The sequence below is a fragment of the Polyergus mexicanus genome, unplaced genomic scaffold, assembly GCF_030449975.1.
Source record: "Polyergus mexicanus isolate NDT 795.1 unplaced genomic scaffold, iyPolMexi1.0 SCAF_19, whole genome shotgun sequence".
NCBI classification, from domain to species: domain Eukaryota; kingdom Metazoa; phylum Arthropoda; class Insecta; order Hymenoptera; family Formicidae; genus Polyergus; species Polyergus mexicanus.
Genome location: NW_027223339.1, coordinates 1195269 through 1221493, shown reverse-complemented (window position 1 = coordinate 1221493; position 26225 = coordinate 1195269). Strand labels below are relative to the sequence as shown.

General features: G+C 31.2%; 2 protein-coding genes across 6 annotated transcripts in view; one reads left to right on the top strand and one right to left on the bottom strand.

Annotated features, from left to right (window-relative positions):
• The window catches only part of Drat (Death resistor Adh domain containing target), a 111792-nt gene that overhangs the window by 39091 nt on the left and 46476 nt on the right, over window positions 1-26225 (top strand). The gene's annotated exons all lie outside the window — the stretch shown is intronic.
• The window catches only part of LOC138941621 (uncharacterized), a 255219-nt gene that overhangs the window by 206382 nt on the left and 22612 nt on the right, over window positions 1-26225 (bottom strand). For 4 of the 5 annotated variants that reach the window (XM_070311447.1, XM_070311449.1, XM_070311451.1 and 1 more), the window contains exon 1: window positions 14909-15823. The exons of the other annotated variant lie outside the window; for it this stretch is intronic. The gene's annotated coding sequence lies outside the window, so the exon portion shown is untranslated. Of the gene's footprint in view, window positions 1-14908; window positions 15824-26225 lie in introns of those variants that run through there. 5 annotated transcript variants of the gene reach the window in all.

The window sequence follows — 26225 nt, the reverse complement described above, 5'->3', positions numbered from 1 at the left end:
CTCGTTTTAAGTAAATTATCTTGAATTAGCTAAAAAGAGTTGGAAAAGACATAGATGGCATAAATCGACGGAATATCCCAAAATATTTGTGTATTTTCTTTTATCTACGAAGTTTTTGATCAATTTAAAGTTTTCTTATAACAAAAGTTGTTACCGCACTAATAGTTTTTAAATTATATATAACAAAAAATTTATGGAATTTTGTGTATTAATGTTTAGTATGTTATCATTTATTAAGTTAATATTTTCTTTTAATATAAGGATAATAAAACTTTGTTCTTTATTTAAAAGAGACTTTACTTTAGCACAATTTTAATTTAAAGAATTATAAAAATATTTTAAAAACTGAATTGTTAAAAAATTCTGAATATATGGTATAGGTATAGCAACAGAACGGAAATTGATCAAAGAATACATAAAGATGGAATAGATGTGAGCACCATTAGATATCACTATTTTCTATATTTATATAGAAATTTTATATATATTAATTGTAGCCGTTTAATATATTATGATTATTATAATTTGCTGTGTTCGGAAATTATATCGTTTGAGACCAGTTCGCGTGCCAACACGACTTTCGATAGTACAATATACCATAATATAGTACCCCGAAGGGTTTACATATTGTTTCCACCAAAGCCCCCCGTGCTTTGTGACCGAGAGAGAGCCATGTTTCATTTTTAATCGGTAATACCAATTCCCGCTAATGATCTAACATGTTAGATCATTTAAACCAATTTAAGGTTTCACATTAATATCGCGGCTAAAGAAATTGTTTCTACAAGTAGTTTAATTTTTTTTCTTTATATATGCAAAAATTAATGTTATTAACATCGCCGAAGACGAAAACAATTGCGATTGTCTATATTCCACTCGCTATATGAAGATATACAATTACTTGTAACTATTACAATATCGTGATATTAATCGATTGACATTCGAAGAATTAAAAATTATATTTCGAACTTTTATACCAAATCTGAGTAAACACGAATCCATAATTACAGAGAATTACTGACAGAGTTTCTCGCTTTAAAATTTCGTGGTTACTATTAATTTTATTAATGACGAAGATGGATCGCATATAAACTCCAAATTGGAGTAAGCGACTGCTACTGCATTTTGGAGTTCAACTTTGAACCGAAGTTGCCACTGCTAAGGAAGAGGAGGTTACCTTGGTATGAACTATAATTAGTTTATCAAGAACTAGCAATCTATAAACTAGCTATGCAAAGTGTGCGAGACTTGGTCGAGACTACTTTCTGTGATCTAATATGAATTTCCGAATGTAGGTATATTAATTTATTACGAGATGTTTAATTTATACCGGGACAAGTAGAAGTTCGCAAGCGCATGCGCGCGATATTGACTACTATTATTTCTTGCAGATAAATTTTTAAGAATCTACTCTTCTCTTCAATGTGCTTGAATACGTTACTATAATTTCATATCTCAAAATCAAACGACAAACAGAAATTAAGATTTTAAATTTCGAGTCAAATATTTCAAGATCTAATCTAATTATTTTAATTGTATTTTTTCAGTCAATTTAATTTGTTTTGAAAATGCATGAAACTACGAAAGGATATGATTATTACAAGAGATCAACGCGACTTATTTATTTAAAGGTTCTAATATTTACGCAGTAACTAAAACGTATATTCTTTCACATTTTTTCCAATTGTCCTGTAACACACCGTTCTACTTGTCGCGTCTATTTTTAAAGTTTATATTAAAAGTTAAGACTGTTTTTTGTTTAACGGCTTTTATGAAGCGCACTTTCGGGAATATGTTTGCGTCGCTATACGTCGGTACATACTCATTAGAAACGCGTCTTTTCACGATAATCATATTTCGTTGAGATTCCTGTACTTCCTAGCATTCGACTCGGCAATTCAAAGATTGTGGTTTGTACGTCATAAAATTATTCAAGGATATCTCGTCTTCGTAAAAACAGGGTAATATTTTGCTCTACGCGGCCGAGGGAGTTAGCTATGGCGCAAACTAGACCAAAACGCTGCGGGAAATCCAGTTGTCCGGATCATGCTCTGAATTTATCACCATGTATTTCTTACCGGAAAACCGTACATCTCGGACTCGCAAAAATACGTCATATCCGATGTTAACACAAAAAGAACTCCCTCTTAAGTTATACTTGTGCTCGGTAAAGGTTTCGAATTTTGTATCATTGCAAAAATTTAATAGTACTGGAATAATGATAAAGAGCGCGGCGAAATATTTCAATATTTTTATCATAATAATAATTGATTGGTTATTGTATTATTAGACATCTTTTATCGAAAAACTAAAGATGATTGCTTGAAAGACGAATTCTTAAAATTCTGAAGCACGTAGATGAGGAAAATTATGCTATGTATGTTTTAAGATCAGGTAATGGTGCGCCGCGACTCATACATCAAAATTTGCAGAATATGTATAAAGATAAGCAAAGAAAAAAATAATACTTCTAATCGCAAGGATGTAACAGATCGCGATTACGGTAGTAAAATAGTAGCATGGAATGATCCCGACTTCAAATCCGAGTCGGAATGGATATTTTTCACGAAACGAGAAATTTTCATGACAGAGCGGTAGACGTTTTTATCATCTGTGAGATTACGCGACAATCGGCATTATCATGCCTTATATAAATATTCATTAAATATAGAAATTTTTTTGACGAATTTTAAACGATGTTGATCACGAATAAATTCGAAAATCCAATTTATCTTCCGAATTTATCTTGATATAACCCAGCAATTTTTTGTCTTAAATTAATGTTTTTCAAAAATCAATTATAATATAAAAAATTGAAATTTTTCTCCGCGTACATAAAAATTCTGCTTAGAAAGGAATGAAGCATATTTTGCGGTTGAATAATTCGACTTGCGAGCTTATTTCTTGTTTTCGCAAGTGTTAACTCGAATTACTCTTCGAGCCTGGCCATCATATGTTCCTCGGTATGTTCGCGCATATGTGGTGGCTTAAGACGTCGCTCAGTTTGCAATTCCCGTCGGTGTGCTTTTACTGCATTGTCCGCGTCTACAGAATAGTACCATAGAACCGCTGAATTAACTAGCGAAACTTTGTCAAACTTAACCGAGAATTTTTCTTTCATCAGCTATCTTTCTTTATCTACGAACCTAACGCGATCCCTTCTTTCTTTTTCAAAATTGTCCGTCATTTCTATCATATATATTTGAATATTACAAAAAAGATATTTTATCCTTCTAATTTTCTCATTATGTACTTGTCTGTTATTTTTAAATATTCTTAATTATTCAATTAGAATGGAGTAAAGTAGATTCTTTTCTACTTCAATTTTCAATACTTAAAATCTTTTACGGTAAATTGTTTTTTGGTGATTTATTTTAAACTTTCATGCTTTTTTAATATAAATTATCATTTATCTTTCAAACATTGAAAATAAAAAAAATGAATATTTTATATTTATATTCGTAAACATATCTAAATTTAACGCGATTCTAAATTTTACAATTTCTTAGACATTTTATTTACATATTGTATTTGTTATCTTAAAATAAACAATTCATTTATTGGTAATCGATCTTACGCGACATACTGCGAAAATGTTGCGGATCCGTTGAAATAGTTGGGAAAATTTCATAAAAGATGTTACATATATACCTGCCAAGTTAATTCATGATCAATTTCACAGCATGTCATGTAAGATTGATCACGAATTGACTCGGCAGGAATATATGTAATATATTTTATGAAATTTCACCAACTACTTCAACGAATTCGCAATATTCTCACCACGTGCGCGTTCAAGAATCTACTGCGAAAAGTTTCAGACTCAGTCCGACTCTTCGTATACGCCGGCAAGAGCGTTTTTCTCGGTGTTAATTGATATTAAAAGTTACATCTTTCCGTTTCCTACGTAAGAGAGTCGTACGTTATCGCGAAGAAAATTATTTATACGATTGGAAAACTTTTTTTGCGTATCTCAATATTTATGAATTTGCATGTAAGTGTTGATCTGACGTATTATGCGTATATTATTTTTTGTTGTGTATTAAAATATTTCTAATTAAGAAACATTTTTAAATCTTTCTAATTAAAATTATTTTGAATTTTTTTAATGTTATTTACTTATTATAGGATTATCGATTTCGAAATATTCGCAGCTTTTATGAAAGTATTAACAAATGATTATTATGTAGTATATTCAAAATCAATTGACATGGAAAAAGTTTTTTCATCTACATGCATCAACAAGTGAAATTCGAGATATGCTCTTGCCAATTGGCGAAAATAAAATTTTGATATTTACTTATATACTATTGTTAATATTATAGCATACATGTGTGTTATACGTATAATTCCAAACTTTTAATATAAAATAAAAATACATTAGAACGACGAGAAAGAAATGGATTTTATATTTTATATACATATATATATATATAAATACTCTTACGAAATTGTTGATTATTCTAAATAAAGAAAATTAATATTGCTATTCTATTCACTACACGAATGTACAAAATATTTGTACATATTTCATTTTGCGCAAAGTGTATATTAACTTCAATAACAATTTACAAATAATAATACATAAATGTATATTGTTTCTTCTAATATAATACAATAACGAACCAAATATTTATTGAAAAACAATGCAAAGTTTTAAGAGAGATTTGATAGTGAATTTATATAACTGCGAAAATATGAAAAGAATATTTATATAGATATAAAAATAGAAAAATATAATAAATTTCAAAAATATAAAAAAAATGGAAACAAAACTCATTCTTCATAGATAAAAATACATAGAAATATTAAGAGTTAGCGTTTCTCTAAATTAAATTTGGAATTTAAATAATGTCGAGAATTTATTTGAATCTCCCGAGAGAGATACGAAAAATTTATTTTATTTTATTTTATTTTAAATCTTGGAAAGTATAGAAAATAAGTTTTTCTCTCTTTTTCTCTTTCTTCCTTTTTATGTCTCTTATTTAATATATTTATAGTATTCTTAATTTGATTTTATATTACATTGTTCAATTATAATCTTTATTACATCGATATTATCCAGCCACAAACTGCAGTCATTGATAGTTAGGGTCGAACCTCAAACTCCATTAGCCAGTCTAATAATGTTCCCGTCGAGAGAAGCGTTTTTGTCCGCGTCACCAAACGAATGAATTGTCAGTGCGAAATATATAGACGGTTACTCTGCAATTTTCCGAGAATAATACATAATATAGATTTCGTGTTCCGTGTAAATCGAATGCAAATATTGGTCATTAGGTGAAAAAAGGGCGCGGCTTTTACTTCGGCGTTTCATATTCCGCGTTATCCGCCCCCCTCTCCGATGTTAACAAAAGATCTTTATTTACAGCGCTGACGCTTTTCGTCTTCGCTACAAGTTGCCGCGTGTTGTTAACGTCTCGCGGCGAAAACTTGGTTTTCATTTCCTGAGGAGACCGTCGAGATCGACGATGCCATGCATTACGAGTATACCGCCGTATTTCCGTCTTAAACTTAATTCAGGGATTATCTGACGCGGTTGTACTCAAACGCGGATCCTATCAATTTACGAGTTCGCGCATAACTGTTAAAGTATTCGCGAAAATAAAATGCGCATTACATCTCGTTAAACCTGGCATTATCGAAGGTAGGAGAGAAAAGCACTTTGTGCCCAGCTACGATTGATAAAATAAACCGTATTATGGAAATGAAAGTATAAAGAGGATAAGATAAAAGATAACGTAATTGTTTAATAAAATTTATCTATCATAATACAATAAATTCGCTTGCAATCTACTATAATCGTAAAATAAGAACAATTTATACTAAAAAGTGTTGTCTTACATAATATAATATATAGATGAAAGTACTACATGATATCTTTCTTTTCTTAGTTTGATATTTACGATTATATAAAGAGAATTTAATATTATTAAGATAGTATCCATGACAATTCATATGCAGTACGTTTATAGAATTTTAAAGTTATTAAGTTGGTAGATATTTAAATATGAAATCCTAAAAATGCAAAACAATTTTTCATGTTTAGCAGCTATTACATATCAAAATAGATTATTAAAAGTCATTTATTATTTTATTTGTATTATGTTTACGTCTTTTTATTATCAATAAGTTTTTATCATCAATTATTATAACTGAATAATATTTAAAAAAAAAAGTATTATCATCTTTTTATTTATATTTTTTAACATTTTATTTTTGTGTTGAGTAGTGAATTTTTATATTGAATTATTTTTGCATGAATAGATGTCAGATTATAAAAGTGAAATCATGTATCTTATTCAACAAACTTTATGGAATTTTAGTGATGAATTTAATATCGTATTTTTTCATTGCCTATCTCCGTTCAAAATTATTTTATCAAATTTGTATTTTTGATAAGGGATAAGTCTCTTTGTGAATCGATTGAGCCGACTGAGAAAGATTTAACGAACAGGAATAGGAAGACCGATTCGAGAAATTGATTTTTCACATAGATCGTGAGATTTAACGGGATTTTATGTCCAAGTTGATAGCGCTGAGACGCAATTATGTATATTTACGTGACTAGACGTTAAGCATTTTGCACGGTTCACTAGCAGCAAGAACGGACGGTGTCCGCATAAATTCTTCTATCTAGGAAATTGCCGCTTTTCTCTCGTTCTACCTTCGTCTTTCTATCGTTCGTCGAACTCAGATATGCTAATAGCTCGCTGCCTCGCTCTCATCGTCGTTGAGAATAAATCTTATTCGCGACTCGGTCGTGAACTTAAGGCGTCATGAATTAAAGGCAAAAGTACACACATATGCAGTTTTACAGTCTCTATGAGAATTTAAAATTATTATTGAATTATTATTTTTATACTTTTTTTCGTGCTTTTATGAAAAAGAATGAGTTTATTTAAAAAAATAGGAGTTCAATTCCATTATCAAAAATTTCTTTGTTAGTTAATCAATGTTATATGTATAATACGCATTTATGGACAGTAAATATTTGAGCTTCTCTCGTATAGCTATGAAATATTATATAACATTGATATTTTTGGAAATAAAACAATCAACGTTATTCGCGACTTATGATTTATTTTTTGTTTTTCATTTTTCACCCACGATACCATCGATGATTGAGATATTAAAATTTCTGTCTGAGAATGCAATTCAGTCAATCCTGTTGCAATTTCTGCATGAAATACAAAGATTGCGAATTTGCCATAGCATTTTCTTCGTGGTGTTACTGTAAGCTGATTTGTAACTTCGTGGAAAGTCCATCGAGCTCAGATCCCGCGGTTATGCAGACTCGATTCTGGTCTACCAACTTCAATCTCGCAGGCGGTATAATGCTATGGCGATAAGACTAATGTAAGTTAGGTCACGTAGCATCACAGCACATTGAGATATTTCGATAAGAGTATCCTTACTAGTATTCATATCCGGCCAATGTATACATTACGCGTATATATACATGCAGACTAAATAACTATCAGCTTTCAACTGACTATAGTATCGGTGCAAAGTATAGAAAGCGATGTAATGTTAAAGGCATAGTGTGATGCACGATGGCGATTTAAAACTAGCTCCACATGATTAATAATTTTTCAATGAAAATGGCATTTTTCCTTTTCCGAAAGCCGCGAATCAAATAATAAAAATGATTCCTTCAACGCAAAGAGAATATCAGTTTAATTATTCGCGAGCATCACTTGTTGTAACAATATTATTTCCTTCGTTGAATTAATTACTAATTAAATTACGTCGATTTTATTTATAGGGCTCTCGACGAGTTACGCGCGATCAAACGAACGTTGCGGCTCATTATCTCATTTAACCGATTTTCAATTTCCGCGCGGAAATGATGTAGACACGTCTCATGAGAAACGTCTACGTTTAAAAAATGAGAAATGATTAATTTATCAAAGATTAATACAATTTAATTACAATATATCGTATGAGAATATTTGTCGATTAAATTAGAACAGTAGATTTTACGTTTTCAACAATGCAATTTGAGTAAACAAGACATTTGAAAAACGTAGTTAAAATGAAAAATAAGAACAAATTTTGCGAGGGTATTATATGTGAAAAAGCAAGATATTCGACAAACAAATAAAACTATTGTAAAATGGAAAACCGAAAGAGAGAGAATAAATTATACGAAGATATTATTTATATATCTAACTTTATAATATTTATCTAAACATCTTAAACAATGTTATACAATCAGTGATAATAAAGTGTCTTTATATAAAATTGTCTAACAATGTTAATATTGTATCGCTTGTAGTGCTTGTTGATAATTATTTGTTATTATTCTCAGTCGCATTGATTGGCCTAATTGATCATAAAACTTGATAATATATTCATGGCTTTATGTTTACGCAACCATAGCTTATAATATACGGAGGAATATAGTACTAGTTATCTAATTTTTTAAATCAATCTAGAGTCGATGTAATTTTTTTTCTTCAAACTTGATTGAATTTTTTTCACAGTATTTTTTTCATTTTTCAATTATTTAATATTCAATTTCTGAAATAAATTTTTGATGATACAATATATGTATCTTTATATCGTGATAAAGCGTTATTAATTTATGTTATTAGCATGTTGTTAGCTTACAATTACAAATGTTTTATTGTGTGAACAATTTTCTACCGTTGAATTTTTCGATGATTGCGACGTTTACAGTATTTCATGCGAAGAGAACAAATAATCATAACGTGTAAAACGTGATTAATAAACGTCAACAATCGCGCGCCTCATGTGACAGCGAATCAGCTGTTCATTGTTGCGTCGTCGTAACTCGCGTGCTCGCGCGGTGCGATCGTGCGTTCTCACATGATTGACAATGAGTGAATCAGCTGTGCATGCTCGATGTTGCATAGTAGCTGCAACCTATCCACTTTTCCTCTTCGCCATGATAAAAAGCTCTAAATTAGATATCTATTTCGCATTTGCGGTGGATCGCCATCGCATCGTTAATGGAACAATAATGGGTGCGTCGCATTGTGCGTGTGTTATAGAAATGCACGCGACAAAATTACAGCGTGGTAATTAATGTGCTGTAGTCTGGGCAAATGTTCGATCGAAAATTATATTCTCGCAAGTTTTATGCCACTGCACCACGATGCATAATCTATCGGGCATAGATTTATAGAGCTACAAATTATCCCAGATAATACGAATCTCCTGTTTTCTCGAGAATGCACGCGCGCATAACGACAAATCATCAATATTGTGCAGACTTCAATATTGTTCTAAACTTCTATTCCTATGCGACAAATATTTCACATCGAAAATGATTATCACGTTATTTATCCAACAGAATACTGTCATAAATATCCTAATCTATTACATTTGTATATGATTTGTACAAGAATTGATAGTTATCAAATTTTAATCGTTATACATTTTTAGATGAATTTAAAGTTAATTTTTTTTAGCTAAAGTATCGATAAATTGAATCACTTACCGGAACTTTTTAATACGAGTTTCAATTAATTAAATAATTAAATAATTTTTTAACTAAACATTAAATTAAAATCTTATTAAAATAAATCTCTATAAGAGAGAAATTAAAGAATGTATATTATTATCTACTTATCTGCTCAAAGCATTTGATGTATCGGAAGCCATTATCACTCGCTTATGATGATTACTTTTATTATTTTTTGAATTAATTATAGATTAAAATCCTTTTCAGGATTAACTATAGCTTTTTTGATTTATATGATCCTGATGAGAAAAATTTGTAGTTTTTTCAATGGTTTATTAGAAACATACCGCTTCTATAGATCTTATTTCGCGGCGTACATTTAGAAGCAAAGCAAGTGGAATATATAGATATTTCACCGACATTCACCAGCGAAACAAGTGAAATATCTAGATATATTTCTCTCGCTTTTTCTTTTTCTCTTCTCTTTCCAGAAATTGAATGTACGCTGTATTGTTTATTGAGAAGCCAAAAATATCTTAATCTCTAGACAAGTTTGAAATACTCCTTCGATTGAATGTTAATTGATGCAGTTTCTCTTTTCATAGTAATTAATCTACTTTTCTTACTTACTTGAATGTGGAGTGATTTTTAATTAAACAGATATATGCATCTAAAGAGAAAAATAACTAAAAATTGCGAAATCAAAAACATACATTTTTATTTCACACATACACACAAAACTAGTACAAAAATAAAAGTGGATCATCATAATCACCATAAATCAAATTTCTGACAAAAATAATACTTATTTATCTATGTACGTATTTATATACATATATATAAATAAAAAATTCTGATTTATCACATATTCTTATTTATCTATATGTGCAAATATTATCTTAAAAATGTTGTAATTTTTCAAAAGAATGTTTACTTAAAAACAACGAAGATACTGTAGAAAATTATAATCGAGCGTTCTAATAAATTAAATGAGATCGTTTTGCATCGATTAAAGCGTTGCTTAAACACGGCCCTTTTTATTATATTTCTCCGGAATAGTTTTTACGAATCTAAATGATCTCTCATCGGAACGATGGCCGGACATATGCGTTTGTTTTCATAAATATGATATGTCAACATTCTACGTCAGAACACTATCGCGAGGCCACAGCTAGAAATTGTCAAGCACGTCTAGCGATCAATGTCATTCGTGTACGAGCGATATGTTAGAAAAATAATAGTCCGCGATTTGACTGATTTATATCACGATCATGTGTAAATGCTGTCGACATGATAGCGATAACATGACACATGGTAATATAGAAAAAGTTTATTAATAAACGATTTTAAAATGAACGATATTTTCAACTTTTTATGCTGCAACATTTTATTACATTAAAGTGCATTGAAATATTATGCACGACTTTTTGATGATAAAATATCGTGTATTTATGCAAAACCAATTATTTTCTATATTACTTTTTCAGGATATCGATATCTCATATTGTGTAATCAATCATTTTGTAATATACAAAGCGGTTTATGAAGCCATACAAATAATTACATAAATTATCTATTCAATAGCATCGATGTTTTTATTCACAAGAAAAAATCAATTTTAAAATTATTAAAGAATCTCATTAAATCGGATGCATGGGCGCAAATTCACTTTATATAATAAATTATTTATTCAAACGGAAATTATACAATATATATATATATATATATATATATATATATATATATATACATATATTTAGTGCTCTACATTTATAAATCCTAAATTGCAAAGACACTTAACTCTTGGCAATTAATTAGAAGTTAAATTGAAACATACGCGAAATGACCAATTTATTTTCTTTTCGTTCGAGTCGCCATAAGTTTTTATCCGATGATGCTAACGAATGTTAACACTTTTCTCGTTTTAACTATATAATTAAATTCTCTTCTTCATCGCGCATGAGGCGTTAAGCGAATGAGAACGCATCGAGACGGACAATGTTTTGCGTGAGAGTTCTCGAGCAAATCAATAATTCATGCGATCGTTCAGTGCCACCAATTTTACTTAATTAAAGATTCGATTCCATTATTCCGCCAGTATATCGATGTATCAGCTATATAGCTGCTGGGAATAGATATTCTCATTAAATAAAGTAATGAATCCGATGTCGCGATATTTGCCGCGCTATCTGTCGCGATAGTCGTATTAATCTTATTGAAACGCAACAATGAGGGAATAAATGCGCGAATTGACCCTTTTCTTCCGTATCTCTTATGCTTATCTATCGACCTTTTATATGGATCTTTTGATTTCTAAATTTGAATAACTGTATCCGATAAACTTAATGTAATAGAAATAGATTTTTTAAGAGACAAATTTTAAAAGAGAGACTATATTTTATTTTTTACATTTTTTATATTTTATATTAAAGGTATCTTGGCAATTTTTTTTAAATCTCGAGGTGGAAATGAATAAGATTTCGTTATTCAATTATGTATCGCTTGTTTATTTTGCAATTATGAGAGAAAACAATGACATTTTTCGTAGATCGAATAATTCGACGATCAGTCAATCGATACAAAATTCTACGTCAGTCAGTTTCTACGTAATTTATAAAGCTAATTGTAAGCACATATTACGCGCAAAATACAACATTAAACATTTTACGTTATAACTCTTTGACAAGCTTAACTATTTCCGCACTTAAACGCATCATCGCTTCGAGTGTGTATAATCTTGGATGGTGTGCTTTATCGCATGTTAATCAAAATTTATGAAAATTCTCCTTTCTCACTTCGCGCTACATCTGCATACATATGTACATCTTCGAACGTGCGCGCGCCGGCAAAGCCATAACTTTTCGCAATAAGCGACGTTACGGCTGCCATAACAGCGAAACTGCGCGATCAGTGCACTGAATCAACCGTACGATATGACAAAACTGGAAGCGCGCGCGGTAACTCGGCGACGTCAAAGACAGAGCCGGAAGTTTCTAACAAATGCTGTAATAATGATACAGAATTTACGAGTTTGCCTTTGGCGCTGCTACGAACTTCGCAACTGATTCAGTTTAAATCGGCTGATTAAAAATCAGTCATGTATATGACTATATGACCCGGCTGAGAAAGAAAGAGAAAGAGAGAACTTTTATGCAATAAGGCTTTTATATAAAAACAATTAAACTCTACAATCTTGTATGCAATATCTATATGCAATCGTAACAATTTTTTAAACGGATAAATAACATAAAATGGGTATTATTCATATTTCGATGAAGAAACAAAGAGTTACATTTATCTCTATCCTATTATTCCTTGTACGTGTGTATAATATGCGTGTTTGATCATGTGTGTGTATGTATGTATACGAGTACGCTTGTTTTTGCAAAAATATAATTTTATTTATAAAATGATACTATTATTTTATTGAAAGAATATAATTTGAAGTTTAATGATTAAACATATTAAGAATTTATTATTGTATATGTGTGTGTGTGTGTGTGTGTGTGTGTGTGTGTGTGTGTGTGTGTGTGTGTGTATTGCAATTATGTATATTATTCTCATATTACAGAAAATATTTTTTTATATTGAATATAGTTTACGAGCCTCCAATTTCTCAATTTTATACATATCATATATAGAAAGATTTGTTATATAAAAATTATCCGATTTTCATAGAAATTGATTTATACATATAAGAACAAACTATCAAAAAAAAGTTTATTATATATTTTTGCAGTCTTCGAGACTTCCAAGATTCGTAACGATGATTTTGCTAGACATCGCGCATCGAGAAACTGATTCCAATATCGTTCATTACCACAAGATTTGTATCCGGTAAAAGAGTTATACTCTCTCTTCTCTCTTGAATTATACGCCGAATGATTTCTAAAGACACGCGACCACGACTGACTCTGACAATGTCGTTATCGGTAACAATTCCAATTTACCTGTGCCATTTGGCCCGCTCGATATCGATCGAACGACCCTTCTACTCGTTCCCCTTGAAAGTCGTTTTAAATTGAAAAGCCGGAACGCGGACCCCAAAAGACAAAGAAGCAAACGAACGTCGCGATGCCGCCGATTTGCGGATCCGACTTTCCATTAGCGAAATAACATTTTCTCCTTCGTCGCTCGGTCGGCGGATCGGTCGCCACTTTTAGAACACCCCATTCGCGTTCGTCTGTTTATTCCGCGTCTATAGCCATGCCTATAAATCAGATGCAGAAACACAAAACCGAATATAATTTGTCTTCAATACCGATACGAAATTATACCGCGATCTCTCTTAGCGTCATATTATTTATAGCGATCGTTCTTTGTGTGAATGATATCGTGAGAATTTAAGAGAATTACATCTTATCGTCTATTCTCTTGGATTGAGAAATGAAATGCGAATTTTGTGACATAAAAAAATTACGATAATAATTAAGGCACTGAAAATAATACAAACCGATCGAGATACGAACACTAAGCTCAAGAAAATAAGTAGTTGTTTAAAAAATATTAACTTTTAACTGATAATATGTAGAAAAAGTCAACGCAACAATATTGATGAGAGATATCTTATACTCTTTTTTCAGTTTATTTTTTTATAGTTTTTTTTTTTTTTTTTTTTTTTTATAATGATAATTATTTTTATTCATCATCTAAGATATCTAGGAACAGAAAGGATAGGGGAAAAGTTATTGTATTCAAATTAATATCACTATTTATTTTTATAGATGAAAATTAGAAGGTATATTTCAAATGTTGAGATTTGAGAAGCTTCATGTATCTTGTTAAGAATTAAATTAAACGATGCGGTTTAATACATTTTACTCGACACATATTCTATGACATCGAAAGAAAATTATTTTTTTGATATTAATGATAGGGGAGGCAGATAATTTTTAATTAACGATATTCTAATTTACAGTTATTGCTTATTTATAGTTATATGTATTAATAATTGTAATTATGATAATATAAATTGTCATTGTAATGATATTAATACAGGGTCGAGCAGAAGCACTATTCAAATTTAAAGAGTTAATTAAATACTACTACAGAGACCGCGGACAAAAGTAGTATTTATATGAATTTTGTATTACTAATTATACAAATGTAATATTACAGAGTAAATTGTAAATATAAATTTACAAAGATATATTATGTAATTATGAAGAGAGAGAGAGAGAGAGTGCGTGTGTGTGATTTAAATTTTTTATTATAAACATCAAATATGTGTGCATTATTTTTATTTTAGATTAATCAGAAATTCTCCTATTTGAATTATATGTATAAAATATAATGTTTTAACTATTTTTCTAGACACTCATCGATTGTAATACATCTTACAATTAAATTAGATTAAAATCTCAAAGAAAATACGGAAAAAAAAGGTTAAAATACAGGAGGTACACTATCTTTTCTGTCCTGTCAAAAAATTCGTTTACTGACGTAGATGTGAAAGGGCTTTTGAATTTTGCTCACCTAATTCGATTTAGTCTGACAGGGGTGTTTGAAGTTCCTCATCTCGTGAGATGAATCCGTGGAGAATTCGATCATTTATTCGTGTTCACCTTACACTTCTATGTATCCACTAAAAGTTTTCGAATAATTTAAAATTGCCGTCTATAGAAAAAGTCGTTTCTCGCATCACTTAATTCTAGAACATCATTCGCGATTCCGCATTCAGTTTTTCATTATTGAGACACCGCCTCGCGACTACATGATCGATGCAAGCCTCCGACTAATCGATATTGTCTCAATTAAAAATAGCTAAAATCTAAATAAGTTAAAGATCACGAAAATTTTTGCAAAATTCTTGCTCCTTAAATAATGGCTATTTCCATTTACATATTGATTGGTCCCGATTTATTTCGCGTTTGAACGCGATTGCTCGAGTTTTTATTTATGCATAATTGCGACATTTAAAGTCACGGTTTTTTAAGATTCTTTTTTTTTTTTTTTTATGTTTATAACTCGCACTTTTTGCAAGCCAATTTTATAGTCGAAGTCTCGATATCGCAGTATACTCGCGTATTCCTCCTTTTTTTTTTTAAATTCCTCGATTTTTCTAGCAGAATCGTGCCACTCTATTTTCTTCAAGCATATGCATTGGGCATGTCGATCACACGATTATCGTTCCACGATAGACCTCCATTTAAATCGCCGATTATATCTCCGCGATAGAGAAACACCCGCTCCGAAACCGTGCGCGCCGAGGATCGGGCGGTGACTGAAAGCGTCGCGCGGTCTTGCGCCCTGTATCTCTATCTTTCTCTATCCGGTTCTCACTTCCACCTCTATGCTCCCTCTCTCTTTCGCGGCATACATTTCCTATCTCTCTTGCTCGCATCGATGGGATAAGGAAAAATGATCCTCGCAGCTTTCCTTTACCCGCTATTTCACCCCCGTCCGGTTTCAATCTTTCTCACTCTTTCTCACTCACTCACTCTTTCTCTCTCTCCCCCCCCCCATCTTTGTCTCTCTTGTTCCTCCTCGCTTCTTCTTTATTTATTGTCCTCGTCTCACACACGCGTTGTCCGTTCCTTTTCATCTCGCAAAATAACTCCGTTCTCGTCTCTGTCTTCGTCTCACGCGGCATTTCGCACGCACGTATCCACCCTCTTGCTCATACTCATCTCATCCCTTCGCGTCTGGTGCACGCGCGAGCATCCGACGCAGAGTGCCACGCCTAACCCCTTCTGTGTACGTGCCATTGATGCGAGAGGGAAACTTAGCTTAGCATCGAGCTTTTGCAGCGCTCCAGCTTTTTCGCCCGACATAATCTTCGCGAGTTACAGTTTTGATTATGCATACACGTTATCATAATCGATTTGATATATTAATGTAGAAGACTTTTTATAAAAAAAGAGAAAACTCATGTAAAATGTATTTATTAGTTGTAATAATGTCCATGGAGTGCGAAAATTAAGTATTGAAAATTGAAGGCCGAAGGGCTAAGAGTTGAAAATTAAAACGGTCGAGAGTTTACAGCTTAGAATTTAGAGTCTTTTGCACAAGACATAGAAATAAGAAATTATCATTTATGTGTCGACGAAAATGCAATTGACATTATTGCATTTAAATTTTAGATTAACAAGTATACATATACTAGTTGCTCTATTTTTCTAGTATAAATATATTCTCTAATTGTAAAATATTTCTATACATCTTTGCAAGATTTTTTTTGCTTTTTACTCTTAATACAGTTTATGACAACAACAATAGCATTTTATATTTTATTAAACTTTTATAACTGATGTATAAGGAATTATTCCGCTATCGTTTTATCCAAACTTGGGCAGAAAATTTATTAAACGGGCCCTATTGCGATTTTAACTTTCGAAAGATTTTCCGCAGTCATTGACTTCAATAAGTAAACATAGCATGCATAATTTTATTCCATGATATTTGCAATATTTATTATCTTTTTGCATACACAAGATTTAATATAATTAAATAAAAAAACATAGCTCTTTGGAGAATATGTGTAAAAATAATATTAAATGTATTTGGCATGTGAATACAACAAAATCCAAAATTGTAATATTGTCAAAAAACTCATTAATAAGAGAAATTTAATATGTTTAAATAAAATCCAATTTCCAAAAGTAATTTTTAAAACAACTAATATATGTATTAATCATTCTTTTCGTTACTTATATTAATTATATATATATATTTTTAAATACAATTTACGAATATATTTTTTAACATAAAATTTTTAAGCATAAGTATCAATCATTATATTTTTAACGTGAATTAACTAAAATAAATAAATAATAGCAGTATATTTATTTTTTTGATTGATGAGTAATATACATGCGCGAAAGTGCGCAAACACATGGATAAATGCGTTTGAATATATCTAATTTTCCATATAATGTTTGTTTTGATAACAATGCGCCGAATAAAATTCTGAGACAAATATTTATTTGTAAAAAATTAATATCTAAAAGCAATTCAGTTATGATGCTTCAATAAGTCATATTTATTTAGTTAAAATAAAAAAAAGAGAGAGATTTGAATCTGCAATAATGTTTTAAAATACTAAGTTTTTACGACCTACATACATATCAATATGTACACAAATAATAATAATTATATTTATAATATATGAGATATTTTAATAAGATTTTTTAGTTTTTAATTTATTTTTAAATGATTTTCTTTTTTAATGACAGGTTTGCGGATTTAAAGCGGATTTTTAATATTAAAATACAACTACTTATATCGAAATGAAATGTTTAAAAAGAATAATTTAAAATTTTAAAAAATTGTTTTAAGAATAAACATTTGCTATATTACATTATATATTATTTGGAGATATCTTGTATATTGAACGCTCGACATGATATGACATTGCCATTCATAGATGTCATCTAAAATCAATTTTTCGGCGTCGACACGTCAGCACTCTTGCTTCCGGTCGATGCTTCGCACAGAAAAAAAAAATTGGGATTGGCTGGTTTTGGGGAATTCTTTCGGTGGACATCAACACCGTAGGGAAAAAGAATGGAGTACAGTTGCATTTCTGTAAATATTATGTATATGTGTGAAAAGAATAGAATAAATTAAAATTAACGTTATATGTATGTATACCAGAAATTGAAATAGTTTATTATCGAATTCAAATAGATATACTTTTTTACGTTAAGTAATGTAAATGGAAAAAAAGAGTTTGTTTTCTATATCTTATTAATGAAAATTAAAATAGAAATGTTTTCCTTTTTAGAATGAATAATATGAGGAGTACAAGATTTTTATCGTTTTTGTAGAAATATTTTCTATATATTTTTTAAGATAACTTCAACTCATTAAGAAAAACTGATAATTTTATCTATTTTATTTCAAAAATATCTTATCGCAACTATTAAGAAAAATATATTTTTTTTATCGATTGTTTTCTTTTATTAAAAACAAAACTAGAATTTTTTTTTACGAAAGTATTTACATCAATAAAGAAAAACATTAAAAAACAAGAGAACATGATGTAATGTATCTAAAAAAATATGAAAAAAATGTATATCTAAATATATATCTAATGTATTTATATCTATTAAACAGTCATACAAATATATACAAAGTCTGGTTAGGTCAATTTTAAAAACCTTACTAATAGCAGACATTCTGTAGAAGTGTAACTAAAACTAAATACATAAATAAATTAAATATAGAAAAACATATAGAGATAGTTTATTTATATCTCAAAAAAATCTTTCTTTTTTTAAATCTTAAAATTTCTAAGGAGAGTCCTGCCGGCGTTCATGTCGGCGAGTACTATCTGCTTGAACGCCAGTAGGGTACATAAATCAAACTCGAGTGTGTCTGCGTAGGTCGAAGCCGCGTGCCAACTACGATCGACTGTGAACATGACGTAACGCACAGCCCTTCGAGGTACGCGGCTGCAGCTGAGCAACATCTCAATAGTGCAGCGCCGAGTTAGGGTAGGTCAATGCGCGGGTGGGTAAGATACATTGAGGTCGCGATGGAACGCGTCGAACAGGCGACGGCCCTAATGTTTTTGTTTCAATCCGTGTATAATCGGGGATCTATAACATTTTGAACATTTTGATTCGAGATTGATCTTTGCTATATTCGAATATTTCGATAAGCAGTAAGCATCGACGAAATATGTGATAATTTAATTAAAATTAAAAATTATATACATATTAAATTTCGAAAAAGTAAAGTTTAATTCCGTCTCTTTAATTTAATTCTTTTATATCATTTTTATTATTTTTATATTATCTAGTACTGTTTTAGAATACAGATATCAAACAAATGTAAGCGAAATTGAAAAAATTATTTTCTCTTGCAAATATCATGTCCTTTTTTTTTAGCTGCTTTATATTAAAACGTTATTTTAATAACGCCTCTGATATTATTTATAACTTTTATGCTTTATTGCGAATGCATATTTGATAAAGGAAAATATACTACTACGGTAAAGGTTAAAGTAAGTAGTAAAAGCAGAGATTTGGTCAGACATACTGACCACTCTGTCATTACTATATTGTATATACATATAATGTTCACTTAATTTATTTTGCAATTTATTTTACATTTGTCTTCTTATACTAATCAGTTTGGAAGAATTAAATTTCTTTAAGACATTTTGCAGTTTAGCAGTTTTGAAACAAAAAGTAAAATGATTCATTCAGTAGAGTCTTATCCAATATATTATATAAGTTATAATTGAGAAGTTATCAATACATGGAGATTTTATATTTTCTCTAACATCGTATAATTTGCATAGCTGAGTCAATTATCCGGCGTGAACATTTAAACTAACGCTGCCACATATAGCGCGCTATCTAATACCGGTATCATCGCTGGAATATGCCATGTTTGCTCGCTACACCTACCGTGTCCCTTTATCAGCGAACATGTTCCCGAGAACGTTATAATTACGACTATTTTGGAAATCCGTATCGAGATAACCGACCGACTTGTGTGACAAGATTGTCTTCGCGTGAAACCGCACTCGCATTCGGAAGAGACTTGCTTATCTTCTCATTTCAACTATCGATGTTATCACTACAAGTATGTACAGAATATTATATAATTTCGATATATTGTCGGTGATAATCTTCCGTTCAATAATATAAAATTATAATATAGTAATATTAATATCGTAAATAAAATGAAGATTTTTTGACGAATTTTTAGTAAAATTTAAGCGAGGATAAAATTCATATAAGATATATAAATATATATCGTTTAATGTGATGATACTATGATAACAAAAACTCTAAAAAATATATTATAATTATATAACATAATCCCGATCTATCGACCCAATTTATACTACTAAAACATCTCTCCTAAAATTGCTCTTATTTTAAGCCATTAAATACCAAGCTATACTATTTATCGCAAAATAAACACCTCATACAGCGTATATCGTATAATTTAGGATTTATCGTCCTCTCGCATGATTCCACGCATTCCATAAAGTAACATAGTTTATGTTACGAAATTAATCTTCCCATATGTAATCGCACGTTTTGCAATTTATTCATCAAATTGATACGTCTATCTTATGTTCTGTTAATATATTTTATAATTAATATTAATATTTTGTTAATTTTTATTAATATTCCATTTTTTAATATGACCATTTCTCTACATATCTCCATATATAATATCCTCATAATTTCATGCGATACCACTTCGTAAAGTTAGAGTAAGCCGGTGAAGATAAACAAATTTCAACAGTGTTTTTGGTATCAGAATTGTTCTCGGAAGATAAAACTTTCAAGTAGACTTCTGTCAATGGTCTCTCAATTCCGCGTCCACCAAAGGGTTGTTCCCCTTTGAAAGCACAGCTTTCAAGTATGAACACCCATTGAGGATCACTCTCGATTCTGCGTCGAACGGGAAATTTCTGCGACTAGAAGTTGGTTTGCGAGAATACACACATTCCGGCTCGGGACGCGTTTCGTATATATTTTCGTAAATCGTCACGCAGAGCTTCTCTTAGTCACAGCGCTATGCAGAGTATTTTCAATTTTCACGTACGCACACGCGGCTACGGCTGCGGTTGCGGGATCATGCCCCTCTTTTCATGCCTATCCAACCTTCTTTCTTCCGGCGGAGGTTTTCCGCATCGGCGGACTTCTGCCTGCGTTCCCGCGTTCGCTTTATTACGCCGCAGACACCGCGAAAAATAAATAGTTTGCGCGCCACCGCTCGTATCTGACTGACGCATCTCTACAACGGGATACCCGGAAATTGGTGTGCTCTGTCTCGCAACGAGACTATGCAAAGGCAAATGTACGTTTTCCTCGTTGAAAAAATACACAGAAGAATGTATTTGACGCGCGTAGTTATTGCGGGAATATTGAAATACTCGCATTATGAACACAATCGTATAATCATCAGTGAATATTAGATAATCGAGAGGTTTAATATTGCTACAATGAGCGATATATCCTCAATAATCATCAGTATGACAATTGACATATACAATCGATGTGTATGTGATTATTGTCGAAATTGGATTACACATGATAATATTCTCATGGAAACACTTCAACTAACACAATATTCAATGTTATCCCAGATGAATTATTTGATGTAGGTGTGTATAGCTAGCGTCTCATTTCGTGGAAATTCATTAATTCTTGAGAGTTTATTTTTAATAATAATAATTTCAAAGTTCTTGATATATTAAACAAATATTTCTGGTCATTAAACAAAAAAAATGATTCAGGACAAACTAAAACGCCAAGTTCACGCTGCGTCTCACTTTGTCCTTCGAAGATCTTTTTATCATTTCTTGTCCGATTTTAAGCGCTTGAAAATTCTACAATTGTTCTACATAAAAGGAATTCTTTTTGCGTAAAAATTATTACAATATTTATTAATCAAATTAGATTGCACCCGAGATGCCGCATTTATACCATAAGTATCGAAGTGAGACGCTGGTGGTATTTCGATTATTAACGCGAGCTGCAGAAATTATGAACGCGGTTAAAACAAAGCGTTAAGCGACGATGTGTCAATTGTGATCCGAGCTACTGCGCGTAATGCAATTTTTCTTTTGCCTCGTATATATAGTTGAGCGCTCGTATAACGATGAGTACATACTTAAACGCGAAGAGCCATGAAAAGTTAGCGTCCCCAAATTTTTTTCAATAACTATTTTTTAGAGGAGTGTAGACAAAAAACGTCAAACACGTATAAACAATGTGCAATCAAATGACGTATAGAAATTTAATTTTTTCGAATGTTGGAGGGCTAACTTTATACGGGTAGCGCGAGGTACATTCTAGGATGGCGGGAAAACAATGGACAATTAATGCATGCCATTCGCTAGGTACATTCCGTGAACTCTGAATTCTCGCGGTAGACCCCGTTTATGTTGTCCCAGAAGTTGCACAAAGGCTCGGTGAATTGCCTCTCCATCACTTAGAGACGCACCCGTATCTTAAGGTCTTAAACGATCCTCTTTGACTTGTTTCGCGTCAACTAGACACATCTCTGCTTCCAAATCAAGATTGAAAGTCGTATTCAGACCGCGCATTCGGTACTGAACGTGAACGTATAATTCTCGGTTCAAGATAACGATTTCCTCATATTAAATGAACAACATATATCCATTCATACACCGCTATTAAACGATTATATTTAACAATGTGACCTTTGCACGGTCAAATTTTATTTTATTTGAAAAAGTTAAAATATATCATGTTTTCTTTTTCTTTAAATATGTTAATACTTCAATTATTACTGTTAACTTATTATGTTTAATTGATATTTAACATTATTTTGATTCATTAATATAACTTGAAAGAAATATTCAAGTTTTGTGCCTTATCGGAGGAATAAAATATTTATAATCGTTACACAATAAAAATATAATTATTATATGAATAATATATACAGTAACATTTTTGAAATATTTCATAGTATATTTCTCTCTTAATCTTTAATATTATTCTTATAAAATAACATTTCAATAAATGCAAATATGTAAATATAATTATTATTTGTGTATATGTTGTTATTTTATTATATCAAAATTTCAAAAAATATTTCTCTTTCTTACCACAATGAAGCAGATATTCATCATTGTAAAACATTTTATCATTGATGTAAATACAAATAAGATGAATATGTCTTATATCACACGATTCAATAACGTTTTTAATACAAGATAACAAAATAATAGTTTTTTTATTTCGCTAGTTAGAATATTTAATGTTTAGTTGCAAACATAGGCTTTCTTGATATAAGATACTCTGGCGAGATAGAGAACTAATGGCTAATATTTAATACGCACCATTTGCCAGCTTTGAACTTGTAAACGTACGTACGCGCCTGCTTATTCGCGACACGAGACATTTCCTTCAGTGATACTACAAAAAGCTTTCTTTAATTACTTGGTCTTTAAAGTTGAGTCCTTCTCGAGAGAAAGAAAGAGAAGGAAATAAGCTTACTGCAGAGTCGGAAAGAGCTGCATAACAAAAATAACAAAAATACCGAGGGAAAAGAAGAAATAATAGTAACGTCTCAAGAATCTGTACAAGTATCTTGTAATCGCTCTTGAAAAGAAGTACACATTTCATCACCTTCTTACTTTATTACATTACTATAAATTAATAAATGAGCTGGAAAGAGAAATAAGTAAGGCAACTTGGTATGTATCTTTAAAAGAATTTTTTATATTTGCAATAAATTAAATAATAATGTGTGAAATCAAAAAATATTTTATATGTATGAGATGTTTGTCTTAAATTTATTCATTTCATCTGGACCTCTTATTTTAACAATATAATTATGATACGCGTAAAGAGTGTGTATGTATTGTATATAAATAAACAGCATACAATCAAAAGAAAATTTCAGAGAATCTTTTGAGTTTTTGAGAAATATTAATTCATATTTATATTGTAATCAATAATATTAATTAACGTATTTATGAATTGATTAAATTGATTTTGCGCAAATAAAATAAATCCGCGCTCTGAAACTGCGCCTTGAGCTCGTATTTAAAAATCCTGCTTTAAACTCACGGTTTAAAATCACGTTTACCTTCCCTTTCTTGTAGCGTTAGAATGCAATATGCATGTGTAACGAGTAAGCTGACGGAAAACCGCATAATAAGTAGTAGTTCGGCCGCATGTGTCCAGTCCCATGAGAGTTGCCGAACATATAGTTTCGTGGCGCGCCAACTTTACCGAAGTGTTGTCAAAAATTTACATAATCGTGTAAAATCTATCCGATGAGATTTTGCGCCTGTCTGCTCTAGAAAGCGCCAACTTGTCGTCGGACTTTGCGTGACGCGGCGTTATTGTCCTTCGACATCCCGGTCTTTTCTCGTCCTAACTATCCGCTATCGTAGTTTGGTTGCCGGCGAGGTAAGTTGTGCCTAACTTGACGAGATAGAGACGCGATTATTTGGACCACTAATTGACAAAGTTTCCCCGAGTACACATTATCCTTGCTTTAGACACAAAGTATTTTATTGTATCGAAAAGCAAACGTTTCTTTGCGCAGCGCCTTTTGAGAAATCCTCGATTTTATACTCGACGTTTTGAGCAATATTGTCCGGACAAATATAGAATCAAGGATTTGTAATTTTTTATAAATATGATATTTATATATATAAGTTTTTCCTTTTTTTTTTATTGAAAAATTTCAATTAGCCCAATCTCCATTTCCGGATATAAAAATTTCGAAGAGGGAAGTATTATATTTAATAACGCATTTTATATTTTTAGTACAATTATTTAATTTATGAAAATGAATTTCTTGTAAAAATCAAAATATGTGTGTGTGATGAGTGTACAAATATTAATATATTTTCGAAGCTTAATTTAGATCCTGTCATTCTTCAGTAAAAATTTCGATGCTGTAGAAACAATAAATTTATAGACATTTTAATTTAAGTGTGCATGTATATCAGAGGTAGTAATTTAACTTTAGAAAACGATTTGCTATCAAATACGTATATCTCGTGACTCAGCGTGCAATTTTTTGCACGTTGCGATATGCGAATCCAATTTTCTTCCCACTATTACAGGCGGTTTCATCGAATTAAAGCAGATCGAACCGCACTGCAGCTGCATCACTGGACCGTTAATTCCCGTTCATTGCATTCTAACGAGTCAGTTAAATGCTGTCAGCTCGTGATCGTCTTAAGAATTTTCAATTTCTAAGTGTTTTTGCATTTTGAAATCAATCTACTCACCATTCAACATTGCACGTGCGAAACAATTTCCAAAATTGCAACCTCTTACGTGGAAATAGTAGGTATGGGAACGTTGTCTTCAATGACGATGTACACGCGCACTCGTGCGTGTAAATTTACCGAGACGCGTACATAGAGGAGATGCGTGTCTAGTGTATGAACGAGGAAAGCCTCCTTCTATTCTCAGCTACCTCACGAAAAGAGAAGCACATTTTTGCAAAGCCGTTTTCTTTCACAGTTAGTACGTACTTTACATTTATGGTATTTGCATACCGGAATCGCGTCCACCTTAATATAATAAGGAAAACGTGCCTCCGTCCCGGGTAATTAAGACACTTGTGCGACTCTCGTTCTACGAAAATGCTTTTCGTCTGTATATAAGGTGTAGCAAAAATCACAGGAATCAGTGGAAGTATTAGAACTCAAGAATTAAGGACAAGGCTATTTACGAATCAATATATCAACGATCGCGATTTGATATTACAGGAGATATAAAATTTTACGATATTAGTAAGTAATAAAATCTCTCTTCATCTAATACATTTATATTGTGCTTTGCTTTTTTATAATACTTTTTTATAAGAACTTTGTACAATTAATACTGTAGTATAAATTATATGATAATGATAAATAATAATTGTATGTATAATAATTGATACGATGATTTAATGTGATTTTTGCTAAAAGCAACATAAAGAAAAATTCAAAACTGGAAACTGGTTAGTGAATTATATTTAGCTAACAAAAAGTGTGATTTCTGGTACACCCTATAGCAACATACATCCCTTTCACGTATACGACATATATATACGGACTTGCCTCCCAGCGAGCGAAATCCGGCATTTTTGCAAGCTGTATTCGCGTGTTCTGAGCGCACGTGCTGACGTAAAACGAATAATTACTGCACGTCGCTAAAAGGCAGAAGAATATGATCCGTTAAAGGAATTATCGTATGTTTTAATACTTCGTCCGCCGATTTCCAACCCGCTTCTCTTTTTTCTCTACTCTACATTTTTACTCTCCTCATATACTTGCTTCCCGTTATTCTATTTCGCTTCCAATACTTGAACAGCAGTTTTTTTTTTTTTTTTTTTTTTTTTA